The sequence below is a fragment of the Monodon monoceros genome, unplaced genomic scaffold, assembly GCF_005190385.1.
Source record: "Monodon monoceros isolate NGI ecotype Baffin Bay Population unplaced genomic scaffold, NGI_Narwhal_1 Super_Scaffold_16, whole genome shotgun sequence".
Classification (NCBI taxonomy): Eukaryota; Metazoa; Chordata; class Mammalia; order Artiodactyla; family Monodontidae; genus Monodon; species Monodon monoceros.
The window spans coordinates 79160180-79176839 of record NW_021703772.1 but is presented as its reverse complement, the minus strand read 5'-3'; the positions used below and the strand labels follow the sequence as shown (position 1 = coordinate 79176839).

At 39.4% G+C, this 16660-nt stretch overlaps 1 protein-coding gene across 3 annotated transcripts in view; it reads right to left on the bottom strand.

Annotated features, from left to right (window-relative positions):
- RBM43 (RNA binding motif protein 43) overlaps positions 1-16660 on the bottom strand; it is a 576605-nt gene that overhangs the window by 327591 nt on the left and 232354 nt on the right. The window lies entirely within an intron of this gene.

The window sequence follows — 16660 nt, the reverse complement described above, 5'->3', positions numbered from 1 at the left end:
CCTACAATTAAAATGATTGGGTCAAAATCCAGAAAAATTATAAGGTTATTGTTAGGAATTAAGAAATTGCTCTTTGACAAGTAGGTAAATAAATTGAATCACTGAAAAAAAAAGAAAAAAGAAAGAAAGAAATTGCTCTTTGGAAAGCCTGTGCTAGTTTTGGTCCAACCAGCAGTTTTGTTAAATGACACATTATGTCAATTACAGATGCTTGTCTATATCGTTTAACAATTCACACACGTGTGCACACACAGCACAGACACTCACAGAAACAGATTCTCTGTGATTGTTGCTGGGCCTAATTTAACAGATATGGATGGGGTAGCCACCAGCTTACCATGACTCCTGAGACTGGCCCCCCAGGGATGGGCCCAGTTTTCATGTCTCTGTTCAATGATCCTGCCCAAAGCTATCTAAGCTAAGGGTGGACATTTGATCCAAGTTGGGCCATTTTACTATTTCTCTTTGTGAAATTTCACAAGAAAAGAGGAGACATAGAAACTGGAAATTGTTAGGCTTAACCCATTAATTGAAGGCCCCAGTGAGAATATTCACAAATTCCTGCTGTTGAAGTTCTAAGAGCTACAATGACCTTTACCTTTCTGAGATACAGTTTTCATCAATATCAGCTCAGGTTAAACTGGCCGATGAATAATGATTAAAATAGTAATAAAACTAACATTTATTAGATGCTTACAATGAAACAAGCGACATTCTAAGGGCTTTATCTTATTAATTCCCTCAATCTCTATAACAATCTTGTGAGGTTGACAATATAGATATTTGATTTTAAAGATGAGAAAACTGAAGCAAAGAGTAGGTAAGTGATTTGCCCACTTGCCCAAGGTCAGGTAGCTCCTATGTGGCAGGGTTGCAATTTTGAGCCAGAATAGTTTGGTTGCAAAGCCCACGTTCTTACTTATTCCACTGCAGTGGCCACCACTCCTCGGGAAGTCCCGGAAACCTCATGTCACCACACGCAGGGCCATGCTGTCACCACCACTGGAGTGGGCAGTCCATAGACACATCTTGTTAATCCAAGCCTACTTGTGACCCTAGAGATCAGCAAACTGGATTTGGGGAGGCTTCCTGACAGATTCAGCTGGAGGTCACCTGAGGAACATCCCTTGGAACAGGAAGGTGCCTCCTGCTCTACCACACAAGTCTATATCCTCACTCTGTGGCTAAACAGAAGCTGAATGTGGTTGCTTTTACCTGGAATCTTACAGTGTATTTACTGTCACTGATCCAGGGAGGGGTGTGATTTAGACCTCAAGGTTGGTATTTTATTATTGTTGTTGTTGTTGTTATATCAGAAGATCCATTCAGTCCTCACCTGGAAAGCAAGAGCTTCAAAGAGAGTCAGAGAGACATCACCAAGCCAAGGTGCAAAAAATAGGTCATCCTACACAATTACAACTTGTAATATTACCAGGTTTAAAACATACTTATTGAGTTGACAGGAAATAAGGTATCAGATTGTTGTTTCTACTTGCATACCTTGTACTGTGATTATTTTAATTATTGAGATCTTTTGAGATGCTTTCAGGAGCAAACTTGACATTCCTGGATGGAGACTACACAGGGACAGACTGAACTGTGATGATGATTTCTCTAATAATGACTTCCTATGATAGGTCCACAATGACTTGATTAACAATATTGTCACACTAATAATCAGAAAACGACAATTTCTCTAATTTTACAACTCTTCTCCAATTTTAGAGTTGCTACTTCTCCTCAAATTCCTTACAAATAGTCTGGGAGTCCCCAGACGCGGGGGTGGGGGGGGTCTCACTTCCCCACAGCATCAGCTTGCTTGATATCATTCCCTTGGTATCAGCTACCCTGCTGATGTCCACTGATGGCACCACTGCTGCGGACACCAGCTAAAGGTGCCTGTGCCACAGCTAATGCCCACCAAGCCTGTGCAGCGGCCGCCAGTGCCTGCTCTCCCAGCACTCTGAAGAGAATGCTGTTTCCTGTTCCTGCAGGAGCTGCCAGCACCAGAGCCACTACTCCCTGGAACATCCACTGGCCCTCAGAGTGAAGGCACACAGGCCTCTTGGATTAGTAACTTCCCACATTGCAGCTACCTCAGCCTGAGAATAATGTACCAGGTGGCATCCAAGGTTACCTTCCTTTTCACTCCTGGACCATCATCTATAAACCAGTTTTGTTCACCCCATTTGTCTTCCTCCAGGGTGTATTCTTCCCTGGAGACTCATGATCTCTCACGTAAATAGACACCCCCTCCACCAGACATTCCCGACACATCTGAATACAAGGGTACACACTGATTAGGCCCAGGCTGGGATTCTTTCTGTTATATCTATTATCATTATTGTTATTATTCTATCATTATCATCATTATGTTAATGATGATGATGATGGTGATGGTGATGGTGATGAACTGGGGTCCATTAGTGACAGTTACCATATATCAGACCATATTTTGAGGGAAAATTAGAAGCACTCACTTCTTTTATCTCATTCATCCAATATAAAAACATTTCTAAAAGATCTCCACTATTTAATAAGCCTAGCACAGCACTTTTCTTCTTTAAAATAAATCTAATCGATGTTATTATACTATGTACTCTAGTACATAACTGACGTACTAGGAAAAAGATATGTGTAGGAAGCCTAGCACTGACTTTTTCTTCCTGCTCACACAAAACTGTCGTTGCATATTAGAAAAGTAAGAGGAAAAGAAGCTTCAGAACATCCTCTCTGTAGGATATCTGGCTTAGGAGGCCTGGGTTCTAAATACACCTCATCCTTTAACTCACTGCGTGCATTTGGAAAAAGCTCAGAACCACTCCAGATCTCAGGTTCCTTGTTAATAAAATAATAATAATGCAGATTGTTTTGAGAAGCAAAAGTGATTACTTAACAAACAATTTTCATTCTATCTTTCATCATTCACCAAGAATTGTTAAGAACATTATATTAAATGTCAGTTTCAGAAAGTTGCTGTAAGGTTATGAGTATGTGACGGGCAGATGAATATATCAACTGAGAGAGAGAGAGATAAATATTAACAAGATTTTTAAAGGGAAAGCTCAAAACGTCTCCTCACCAGTGTGGTACTGATAAAGAAAACTTAGATACAGCAATGAACAAAAGATTTTTCCCTCTCTATCTGGATATCTTTGTATCTACCTATCTAGCCAGCCAGCCAGCCAGTTATCTATCTTAGTTTGCTGTGTATTCCCCACAACCACACAACCACAGTCACCTTGAATGCATGACTAGGGGGTGGTAACTAAAGCTACAAGAGCAGTAGAAATAAGTGAGAGATATCAATAGAGGGAAGTCACTGTCCTGTTTTTCCTCTTCACCTCGCCTATCTGACCCAGCTCTGCTCTACTCCTATAGATGCTTATATATCACAGACAAAATTTTCCTGACAGCAATAATTACCAGGATGAAACATTTTAATTTAGTTCAGATACTATTTTAAAGGAATCGGGAAATTTGATATCTGTCCAAGGCAACTGGTTCTTTTTCTTTTAAAACTTTGCATACTGAGAAGAATATGTTAGGCACTACGTTGCCTAGAACTGTGGAGGAAAAAAAAAACCAGATGGATCAGATATAGATTCTTCCCTCAAAAAATTAATACTTGAGAATGTACTGGAGAATAGGATTTACACATCTATAAGAATGCATATATGGGGGGGAACTATTGCTACATAACAAATTACTTCCAAACTTAGTAGCTTAAAATAACAAACCTTTATTATCTCACAGTTTCTGTGGATCAAGAATTTGGGGAGTGGCTTGCAGCAAATAAATTCCTCCTTAAAGGGGTTGGAGGATGGGTGGGCAGTTTTGTCTTGCTCAATCTGAGCACCTGAAACTTAGTAGTTAAAAAAAAAAAAGAATTTGGGAGTGGCTTAGCTGGGTAGTTCTGACCCAGGGTCTCTCATGAGGCTGAAGTCAGGATGTCAGCTGGGGCTACAGTCATCTGAAAGCTTGACTAGGGGGCAAGATTTGCTTCCATGATGGCTCACTCACATGGCTGATAGCAGGAAGCCTCATTTCCTTGACAGAGGGGACTCTCGTAGAGCTGCTTGAGCATCCTTACAATACAGAGGCTCCTCTCCCCAGAGCAAGTGATCTGAGAAAAGGAAAGGTGGAGGCTGCAATGTCCTTTATGGCCTCCCTTGGGCAGTCACACACCATCATTTCCATAATGTCCTGTTGGTTTCACAGATCAGCTGTATCTAATGTGGGAGGAGACTACATACAGGCATAAACACCAGGAGGCAGGGACCACTGGAGGCCATCCCGGAGGTTGGGAGTCTGGAGTCTCCCTAGTCTCACGAACCTGCAGGTCAAGGTCACATGGATATTTCAGACTTCACCAGCTCTTGTCCCACTCACTGACTAAACATTTCAAACTCTTAAAGTCTCCTTTCTTCCTCAGCATTTCTGGGAGTTCCTAGAGAGAATGCCACACTGCCACGTGGAGCCATGCTCCTGCCTAGGGTTGCGGCTGCATTGCTCCACCAGGCATTGCCAATGAGGAAATGGAGCCCTTGGTGCCAACCAGGCAGCATCTGTTTCAAAATCAAGGGGTATCCTCTCTACTCAGAATCTTTCTTACTCGGTCAAAGCCATCACTCTTGACTCCTTCTCTTCCAGAAGACTCCTCAACCCTCATGCAAATAGACCTGTCTCACCATTCACCAGGCAGGCCCAGATATGTCTGTATTCCACTTGGAGTCAGCATTTCTACCCTAGGCTACCAATTATGACCTGATGTATTTATAGTAAAAAAACAGAAAGTTTAAAATGCCATAAGATGGAAGAACATTTTGATACATTTGCTGAGTCTCAGTCCAAGACAGTGTCTTTTTACTAGGTAAATTTCCATCACCAGTACTCTTGTGATTAGGTCAAATGAAGTCCAAAGTCCAGCCCATCAATCACTGGGTGCTAACCTGTAGCGATAAACCCCGTAGCAACACACAGGTGGATGAACAAACAGGTCAACAGCCACTTTAGTTTAATGACTACGGAAATGCAGCCTAGATTTAACCCAGAAGCTGGCCCTGAACACTCTAATTCAAGGGAAGGCCAAAAGTAAAGTTTAAGGGCTACTGCATTAAACTCATCTTTATTTTTATTCTCTCCCCCTACCCACTATGAAAAAAACTATATTTTTAGTCATCTACTTAGGTATTCCTCAATAAAGCCTGAACTTGAGCAGAAAGATGGAGTGAACTGCATGGAACATTACCTTGACACCAGAGCCCTTAACAGAAAAAGTCCCACATTGGTCCTTCTGTCCCTGATCAAAAGCTCATTGCCTTAAGTCAGAGTTTCTGTCACCAAAGAAGTCTGAAAACATCCAGACTAGAAGTAAAATGGCTCCACATGTTCATTTATAAAAGAAGGAATAAATTATACAGTAGACATCCAAGGCAGACAATTATAAACGGGGCAGGTTCCCATCTGATTTTTAAAAATTTACATAGTAGAAATTCTCATTGATGGGACTAGTTGAGAATGTGAATTCATGCATTCAGAATTGGAAAGTGTAAATATTCAGCATTATCATGGCAGAAGTCTAGCTTTGCTTGGCAAGGCTTTTTCATAGCAATAATAAAAGTAAATTGTGCTACTAAGACTTTCAGTCAGAAATGTTTCAATCCATTCAATGGTCTAAGGATCACATCAAACTATTAACTCCCTGGGAACAGATGTGGGATGTATTCCTTTTCCATCGTTGTCATAACAAATCACCACAAATTTAGCAGCTTAACACAACACCCATTTTATTACCTCACAGTTCTGTAGGTCAAAGTCCAGTTACAGTCTGACTCAGCTGGTTCCCCTGGTTAGAATTAGCACAAGACCGATATCAAGGTGTTGGCAGGCCTGAGTTATTTTCTGGAGACTCTGGGATGAATACACTTCCAAGCTCATTCAAGTTGTTGGCTGGACTCAATCGCTTACAGTTGTAGGACTGAGGCACCCATTTCTTTGCTGGCTGATAGCAAGGAACTGGTATTAGCTCCTAGAGATCTCTCTCTCTGGTCCTCCTTAAACAATAACCTTCCCCATCATCCAATCGGTTGACTTCCCTTCTGCCCACAGATGGAAGAAAGCTCTGCTTTTAAGGATTCATGTGATTACACTGGGCCCACCTGGATAATCCAGGGTACTCTCCCTATCTTAAAGTCAGCTGAGTAGTGACCTCAATTACATTTGCAAAGGCCCTTTGCAAATAAGGTAACATATTCACTGGTGTAACATCAGAGAGTAAAGGTCACGGTGCTAAAACTTCATCTATCCCGTGGGGGAAGAATGTGGAGGGGGAATGTTCCCTTTGTAATAAATACTTCTCTATTGCTCAGACTTTTTTCCTTACCTCAAGCAAAGGTTAGTTTTGTCATCTTATAAGCTTTCTTTTAAAAATATTTAACAATCATCTATTTTCAAGAGCACTCAATTTTTTCAGACTCCCTCATTCACAAATAATATCAACTGCATTCTTATCTGATAGCGGTCATTGTTTGGCCTAGTTTGATTTAAGATGGGAACTTTAAAGTTAAAAATTACATCTGTGAAGGTTTTTACAAAGAAATTTCTTTTCCCAAAGGGTATATCCCTGGAATCACTTACAAAATTGAAAATTTATCTCCAAATGTGATCAAACATGATTTTTGAAAGAAAAATGTGTTATGTAACTAATTAAACAATCAAGATTTTAAAACATGCCTTATGTACTCTCAGCACTAAGCACTGTGAGAAGCACAGAAGAGAGAAACGGTCCCCATGGCACGTGAAATCTCATTGGGAAGACAAAGATAAGAAACACAAGATAATGACAGCATACTCTCCTGTGTTATGTACAATTTGTACCTTTGGAGGTCAGAAGAAGAGACTGTCACTGACGGGGGCGGATGTGTCCTAAGGGAGGGGGAACTTGAGCTTGGCAGTAATGTTCTGTCTTTTTGAACCCTATCCATCTACTCCTCCTTCCCAAATAGGAAGTCTGGTTTGAGCCTAGCAACCTAAATCCCTAAGGGAGGGAGCAGCTGCTGGGTCACTGTGTTCCAACCTCCTCTTATCACACTAGTGCAAATTCTTCAGGGCTCTGACACAGACAGCTGCAGAGGCAATCCATGCAAATTACAACGGACTCTGCTATCCCAGGTCAAAAAAATCAGAAGTTATCATAATAAACTTAATTCCTGTTCCACGTGTTATTTAGCACTTGGGGATAAAATGGAAATATGCAGGATTAGGAGGGAGCAGCAGCTAAAATGGTCCACAGCCAAATATTCTAATTCTATTCTACTCTATTATAACCTTTAAAATACCATCACTTTGGCCTTCAGCTCTCCTAAACTGACTTAGGACTTTGGCAGTGCATAAAAGTTGTTACTGCACTACTTTTCTTTTCACAACATAATTAGAATTCCCTTACTTCCTGGGAATATTTATCCATCAGTTTAAAATAATTTCCCCAGAATGTTAAAAGACTGCCTCAGACAATGTCCATCTCTCCTCACTAGTTATCAAACAGATAATCTGACTTGGATTAAAAACACTGTTTATCATGACCCATCCCAGAAGAGGGTATCAGCCGAAGTCATATACATCAATGCCTGCTGTTCTCAACCCTGTTACATTTGCCAAAATTCTGAATAAATTTAGTAACATTACACAGAGTGCCTCTTAGACAAGGCTATCCGTGCTGCTCAAGGAGGCTGGAAGCTGAAACCAAAACATGTTGGATGTTTAGTCCTGTCAGAGTATTACTGTTAATAACAACACTCTGATTACATTAATAAATAATAAAATATTTTCTCTTTTTATAGCCCTCTGCAGTTTAGAATACTCCATGCACTTTACATAATAATATGCAGCACAGCAGTTGTATTTTCTAGCGGCTGCATGGCATAGTGGAAAGAGCATTAGTTTTGAAGTCAGACATTAACTGGGCTCAAAAGTAACCTAAGTCCTTTACCAGCCATGAGACAGTGGGCTACCTTCTCTGGGCCTTACTTTCTCATTAGTAATATGGAACTAGAAATATTTCTCAGGTAAATATTACTAAACTGAAGAACTGAAATAAATTAATATAGAGAGCAAGAATTTAATAAGTGATACTGTGATTTCCCTATTATAGGATAAGGACACTGAAACTCAAGTATCGAATTATTTATCCAAAATTTTACAACAAATAAATGGAGGATTCTAGGGCAGAATTTAGACTGTTTTGGGTACCCCTGGTTAAATGAGGTGCATACCATACATACATGTGTTCTCTCACATGCCAGGGAAGTAAATAGAAGGGAGAGATGGGCAGATTGAAATCTGGTGTCAATATCCATTTCCTTACTCCCAACATCAGGAAAATTGCAGAATCACTAACACACAGAATTTCTACAAGGAGCCATGAATCAGGATGTAGTCAAGGGGCTGATCTTTGAGGCCATTCCACAGCTAGACAAAACACTTTCAGTACAGGACTCTTCCTTAAGTAACTAAGATGGTTCAGAGAATCATCTCAAGGCAGATAACCAAAGCGTCCCTCCCAAGTGGCAAAATTAACTCCCCTCCACAAATGGGTCCCCTCCTGGGACCTGATGTGAGAATAATAAAAAAAAAAAAATCAGGAAATCAGGGATAAAAAGAAGCTACTTAGAGACCTAATGTAAGCTCTTTTTCAGGAACTGTGAAGCATGCAATGCCATCATAATGTAAAATGCATTAAACTGTCAGAATGAAGATCCTGTCTTCAATCATGTGAAGTCCCTCAAGATTTCCATGGTAAATTTTGCATTAAGCAATCTCCTGATCCTTCACCACCACCACCCAAAAAAGTTGCCTTAGAAAGGAGAACACGTTGAAATATTTTAATAAAATGTGTGATTCATGAACATACACCAAGTAAAACTGTGAAACATTTTGTTAAGTTAATAGATTTAAACCCCAAATTCCATGGGTATTCCAAAAGTATTTCCATAAGTAATCCCATAAGTAGTATTAATTAAACATTATTTTGCTTAATTTAAAAAATCAATCAAAAGTCTAGTGACAAGGTGTTGATAATCAATCGTTAGGATTTTCCTCTTTCAGGCCCAGTGTTGAGTTATTGGGTAAAATTGGTAATTTAAGAAGGCTATGCAAATATCCTTAGGAATAGATACAAGTCTCAATCAGATATTTTGGAATTTGATAAATATATTTTTCCCTTTGAGGCTGAAAAGGCACTGATAACCGCTGTTTAGAAAAGTTCTAATTTTAGATCTCATGGCATTTTAAAATCTAGAGACTCTTCCTTTATTAGTAAGTGATTTACAGATAAAAAGCAGATGTTCTGCCTTCATAGACACAATGAAAACAACTGAGTAATGTCTTCTTCTCCTTTTCTTCCCTTACTCTTCTTTGTAGTCTTTTCTAGTCCAGAAGCATGGTTATGAGAACTTGAGACCTAAAAATTAAACTGAAATCTCAGGTTTTATGAACTTGAATTCCCACACTCTCTCCTGCCTCTGGTTTCCAGCCCTCTTAAAGGGCTCTATCTTCTACGGATGATGACAGAAAAATCACTCATAATTGCTGAGCCACAGGGAACCATATTGAAGCATCCAAACAGATCCTTTGTCAACTATAGGGAATTCCAAGAATATTGGGTTCAATGACCATTTTTCAAACATTAGAGATTTTGCATTCATAATCAATTCACAATGTCTAGATTTTGCCTCATGTCCACAAAGTATCCCCCATCCTTTATTAATAAGAGCTTATTTTAAAAGACAGAAAAAAAAAACCTGTTGTCTAGAACCTAAAGAAAATCTGAAAAGACTAAATTATACATGTATTTATTGAGAAGTAAACCATTCAGTCTTAAACATTTCATTAGATTTCTGTTAGAATCAAAAGGTATTTAATTAGGAGTTTTGAATTTTGCCTAAATGCCCGGCAATATAACTTATATTTATAGAAAAATATACTGTACCATCTTCTGAAGTCAACAAGCCTAATTATTTAGGGTATTGTTGAACAAAACAAGAATAACTACAAGAACAGGAATCATATTAATGAGCATAAAAAAGATATTCATAGTTTGCAAGTCAAATAAATTGTCTGCAGTCCATAAACGGAAATATATTAAATTTTTAAAATTTTTGAGCATTTTTTAAAACAGTAAAAGCCTGTGTAAGTGAAGTCTTAGAACCCCAATAATTAAAGCAATTAAAAGTCCAGATGTGTTAATTAAAGTGGGCCCCAGTGCAAAACGCTCTATCTCCTCATCCCCTAAGATCGCTCCTGAAGCACCTCTGTTATTCAGATGGTTTGGGACATGGTTCTGTTTTGTCCACATCACTTAGCAGCATTCAAATCTGGATAAGATTTCAGCTAGTGAATTTCTGCTACCACTGTTTTGTTTGTTTGTTTGTTTCCCTTAATCTCTCCTAAACTGACTGATTCAGGATCTGGCAATGCAAAAAGATTGTTGCTCACTTGCTGTTCTTTTCCCACCATAACTGTTTTTAAATCATGTGCAGTAAAGTCCCTTAATCTAATCTTTCTGGCCCTCAGCTTCATTTGTGGTTTCTAGATAATTTCATAGTTTACGTCTATATATTTTTTGAATTTTATTTATTTTTTATACAGCAGGTTCTTATTAGTCATCCATTTTATACACATCAGTGTATACATGTCAATCCCAATCACCCAATTCATCACACCACCACCCCCTCCCCCCAGCCTCTTTCCTCCCTTGGTGTCCATACGTTTGTTCTCTACATCTGTGTCTCAATTTCTGCCCTGAAAGCCGGTTCATCTGTACCATTTTCTAGGTTCCACATATATGCGTTAATATGCAATATTTGTTTTTCTCTTTCTGACTTACTTCACTCTATATGACAGTCTCTAGATCCATCCACGTCTCTACAAATGACCCAATTTAGTTCCTTTCTATGGCTGAGTAATAGTCCATTGTATATATGTACCACATCTTCTTTATCCATTCCTCTGTCAATGGGCATTTAGGTTGCTTCCGTGACCTGGCTATTGTAAACAGTGCTGCAATGAACATGGGGGTGCATGTGTCTTTTTGAATTATGGTTTTCTCTGGGTATATGCCCAGTAGTGGGATTGCTGGATCATATGGTAATTCTATTTTTAGTTCCTTAAGGAACCTCCATACTGTTCTCCATAGTGGCTGTATCAATTTATATTCCCACCAACAGTGCAAGAGGGTTCCCTTTTCTCCACACCCTCTCCAGCATTTGTTCTTTGTAGATTTTATGAGGATGCCCATTCTAACTGGTGTGAGGTGATACCTCATTGTAGTTTTGATGTGCATTTCTCTAATAATTAGTCATGTTGAGCAGCTTTTCATGTGCTTCTTGGCCATCTGTATATCTTCTTCGGAGAAATGTCTATTTAGGTCTTCTGCCCATTTTTGGATTGGGTTGTTTGTTTCTTTAATATTGAGCTGCATGAGCTGTTTATATATTTTGGAGATTAATCTAATCTTTCTGGCCCTCAGTTTCATTTGTGGTTTCTAGATAATTTCAGAGTTTACTTCTAAAAGTCAGGCTTCAAGTCAGAAGTTCAAGTTTTCCTTCCTGTCTCTTACTTCAAAGATACATATAATGTTTAAGAAACTCAACACTAATAGAATTGTACTATTTTTAGTGTAGGCCCACAAAACTAATGACTCTTACAACTAAGTTGCTACTAGACCAGATAATGACCCACTCCAATATACTGAATATACATATATTGAATATATATATATATATATCTCCTGGTTTAGGAACTTGGATGGTGCTAATATCCTCTAGCCTTGATTGAGAAGACCAAACAGAAAGGTAGGAAGGAAGTGTCTCCCTAAGTATACTGATTTTAAATAACACCTTGAACTTTTTAAGAAATGTATTCATGCCATCAGAGTGAAAATTATGCTGATATTTATGTTTCAAATACCTGTCTACAAATACTCCACAAGCAAACAATGGCTGTTTCCCTATGCCAGAAGAGTAAATCAAAGCCACTGAAAGAGGTAGTACTGCCTCCCTACTGCCCCACTCCAACCTGAATGATGCTTCCCTTAAACCTAAAGCAAGGTGAGTCAGGTGGGGATGTCCTCATGAGGAACGTGATCAATCTTAATATACCAAAAAGTGGTCATTTCAAACCTTTGTCTGGGTATTTGTGTAGCCTTCAATGTAATGGACTCGGTTTCTCGTACATTTCTTAAGGAGGAGATTTAAGGGCCTAACCTGGACCTGGAGGATGAAAAAATCCAGGGTCAGGGAGAAATCAATCACTCCTGAATCTGACAGGCATAATTCAGGAATCTGTGCAGATTAGGTTTTGCTTCATGGAATACTTTTCTGCTTACCGCGGACCCAAACACTACTGTTTTTGAGAATTAATATTTGTTTGAGGAGTCAGTAATTTTATGCAGACTCATTCTATTCAATAGTTGCTGACTGGATGACCAAGAAGAATTCTTACTGTCATTTTCCTCCTGCATAGATGTTAGAAGGGAACCAGACTGGGAGCTTCTAAATCCACTTGATGTTTCTACTGAACCAAGATTGCCAAGGCTCATCTTAGACCTTCCTGCCAAGCCTGCTCAGATCCTAATAACTGGATGTTACTGAAGACTTGAAATCTCAAAGGTTAAGGATGTGGACTGCTGGGAACTACTGGGTCCTGCTACCAGATGAGGAAAAGAGAAGGATCTAGGGCAACATTGAGCCTAACAGCAAGCAAAGATACATCCTGTAGAGTTTTTAAGAAGGAGGCATTCTTCCTTATAAGAAGGTGGACATACAATCACGGAGCAAGATAGGAACTGGGGCGTTTGCTTGAGACAACACGCAGAAAGCATTTAAATGCCTGTATGGTTTTCCCTTCGATGATAGACACTCTCATTTGAGGCACATAATTAAAAATTTTCTCTTCCTATGATGTAGTTCCTTTTAGTTTTCCCAACATGTTAATCAGGTTGTATATACCTATACAGCATGCATTTGGGAGGGTGAAAAACTAAGGAACAGGACAGGAAAAGGAACTATGGTCTGGCTTGGATCACCCTTCTGCTGATGCTTATGCAGAGGGAGGGACTTGCTGAGAGGACTGTAGTCCAAGAGTCCAAGACAGTAATCAAGAGCAATGCAAATGGAGTACAACAGTGGAACTGGGACCAGCTAGGTAAAACTGGCCTTGAAGAAGCAGATACAGCAGATGACTCAAGAGGTAAACTGAAATTAACTCTCCTTTTCCCAAATATGTGAGAAAAGGCACCATTAAAGAAAGAAACTGACATATGGAATTGCAGAAGCTTAGACATTGGGCAGGTTGGGGTTGGGAACCTTGAGGTAGAAGGCTTTGTACCTCTCATGAGCAATCAAATGAAATTTCTACCCCAGCTTTTTAACACATATTCTAAGGTCACAGCTGTACAAAAATAGAATGTGTCCTTTGGGAACAGAGAAGGAATTGCTAGTTTATTAATGAAAAATTAAACTTTCTTTGTTATTGGTTTCTTGGTGGCTGACCAAGTGATTTCATCTAGGTGTATAGGCAAGAAAACATGAATAACAGCAGAAAAATTCATTTTACCAAGGCAGCCTCTATAACCTAAACACATATATTAGGCTTGAAAAACGACCAACTGCTATAACCTTATTTAGCAGGCAGACCACATCAAGTTGGAAAGATATGATTGCAAACCCTATAAAAAGCTTTGGGTTATTTTCCCCTCCAGTTTGGCAAAAAATAGTAGGAATAAGTCTTCCTACTTATAGGCACCGTAATTATGAATTATGCCCTGATGACCACAGTATGAAATCAAACAAGTGCCTCACTCACAGACCCCCAGACATTTCCCTCTGTATCTGCTTGAAGACCAGCTCCAATAACATATGCATTTGTTTGAAATTGTCTTTGGAGCCTGAGTTCAGCTACTTTTCACCAAGCTATTTAAAATGAATTACGTGGTCTAAATGGATATTGAATCCTTTAAGGACAAATGCACCGTATGAATACAAACACAGCATAGAGCTAGGAGAAAATTCTATTGGGTTAAGGGATAATGCAAATCCTGCAATAAGAACAGAGAAGCACAAGAGCCACGGGCATTGCCGTCAGAAGAAACCACAGAGGACTCCAGGGGGAGGTTGAAGGTGGCGACACAACACCCTGCAGAGCCGCTACCCTGACTGCCACACAGAGGCCACATGTGTTCTGCACACCTAAGCATTCAGGAGGTGGGACTGGTGAAACCTACAAGATTAATGAAACCAGGTTCAAAAGAAACTTTGGGCTTCTTCAAAGATGAGTTATTTACAAGTGCCCAGCTATTATCATTCCCAGAGAAGGACAGCAAACTGTCGACATTTTTTTAATGTTAAAAAAGCACAGGGAAAGGGAAAATCTAGGAGGAATTGTTGTATAGGATGTTTATAATAAGATTATAAAAATAAATGAGCTCTAGCATCTGAAATCACCTAATGTAGCAAAGACGTCTAGAAGCTCACAAAGATGTGTTTCATCTTCCTCTGAACATACAGCTAACCTACATTTCCCAGCCTCCCAAGAGTTGGGTGCAACCATTTTCTGAGTTCTGGTCAAAAACTGTGAGCAGATGTGATATATGTCACTTGCAAGCCTGCCCCACAGAAACCCCCCCATGTGCTTCATGCTCTTTTCTCTTTTACCGGCTAGATGCAGTTGATGATGAAGCCCTATAGATCCTTGCTTCTCAGAGTCCGGTCCATGAATCAGCAGCATTGGCATCACTTAGCACTTGTTAGAATGCAAAATCTTAGGTGCCATCCCAGGCCTCCTGAAACAGAATCTGCATTTAACAAGCTCCCTGGGTGATACATGTACGCATTCAAGTTGGAAACACAAGAGTCTAGGCTGGAAAATGGTACATCTGCAAGATGAAAAGAGCATGAACCCCTGAATTGTCACATGGAGGAAAGTCACAGACTGACTAGAAATATCTGCCTTGCATTCACGAAAGACTGGGAGATAAACTATGTATGAACCACTGTTTTTTTTTTTTTTTTGCCTCTATTTTTTAACACAGAGGAGCTTACTCTAACAAATACAACAAAACACAGCTACTCCTAAACCATCCTGAGCCTGCGTTCTGTCCTTTTGAAACTTGGAATATCAACAAAACCTTTAGAAGCAGCTTGAACTAACCAAGAGACTATTTTATCACATGACAAATCTCTGCATGGATTCAAACGTAGGTTGCTCCAGGGTTTTTTATACTAGTAGATGAGTTGTGTAAAATAAAGGTAGAATTTTTCAACCTCCATCTATTTCCAGGTCAAGATTTCCCTTCCATTTTTCCATAATGTTATCAAGTCCTTTTTAAAAGGGCCAGTGTCGGCTTCAGCATCCCTGCTGGCTTTGAGCATTTATCATTTTAAGAATGAAATCATTCTTCCTGGCATATTATGAGCCCTTTTTGTCGGGTAGTTAACTAAACTGGCACCAGTTAACTGTGATCTAAACTTTATATTGACAGATCTGGCAACAGACTGACATTCCTTGCACTAATTTTGGCTGTCCAATCTGAAAAAAAAAATATGTTTGAAGTATGATTTATCTTAAGCTGACAGCAATCTTCATCAGGGTGCCAGCCATTGACAGAGTAAGGGAAAGGACCCAGCATAAAATCCTAGCTGAATACGCTTTCAGGGCAGGAAGGAAGAATTTAGAGCCCCTGGTCCTCAAAGTCATAATTTAATTTAACAACCAAGGCTGGAAGGAAAACAACTGTTTCTTACTAAGCCTCACCATCAACATTCTATTTTTCCCTGATACCACATTTGTCTTACCTTGTAAAGCTCAGGATTACCATCCTCAAGCCTTATAATAATACCTGACACACACCAACTATTCCTGCAGCTCAGCAGAAACCCTGAAATGTAATTATAGGAAAAGATCTAATAAACCAAAGATTAGCAACAGAAATGTGAGCACCGTTAACTGGCTTTGGGGGGGAGTTGGTGGGGGGTGGGGGAGGCTGATATGAAAGCCAGAAACTAACCAGCTGAAGGAATAATGACACAGAAGCAACTGACAAAACTGGTAAGATCCATCAGCATAATCATGGTGCATTAATGACAGTATCTGGGTAGCAGCAGAATCATTTGACCATCAGACCCTGAATTGTTAACATCTCTCTTTTCCCAATGAAAATGAGATGCTGAAATACTTTCAGACATTAACAAGAAGCTGTATGGAACCATATTAATGTTTCTTAGACCAATCACACTTAATTAACAACCCAAACTCTGTGTTTTCAGAGTATGCCAACATTATATGTAAATACATTAATATGTTGCTATTCACTGTCATCTTTTACTTTTGGTACGGTTTGATAAGAGGTGTGTATTTGTGTGTATAAATACTAATGGTGAGCAAGATAAAATAGCCCTGGGTTCTGTGCTTAAATCCTTGTATTGGGATTTACAGCAATAAACGAGGTGGAGTGGGGAGGGAAAGTAGTATATATTGTCTAGAAGCTAAAATTATTTCCTAGCACCATCAAGCCAGAGTGAATAAAGTTCTCCTGGGGAAATACTGTTCATTCAAATGGGCTGCATTGGACACTATGGTACCATTAAGTGATACCAAGTAATCA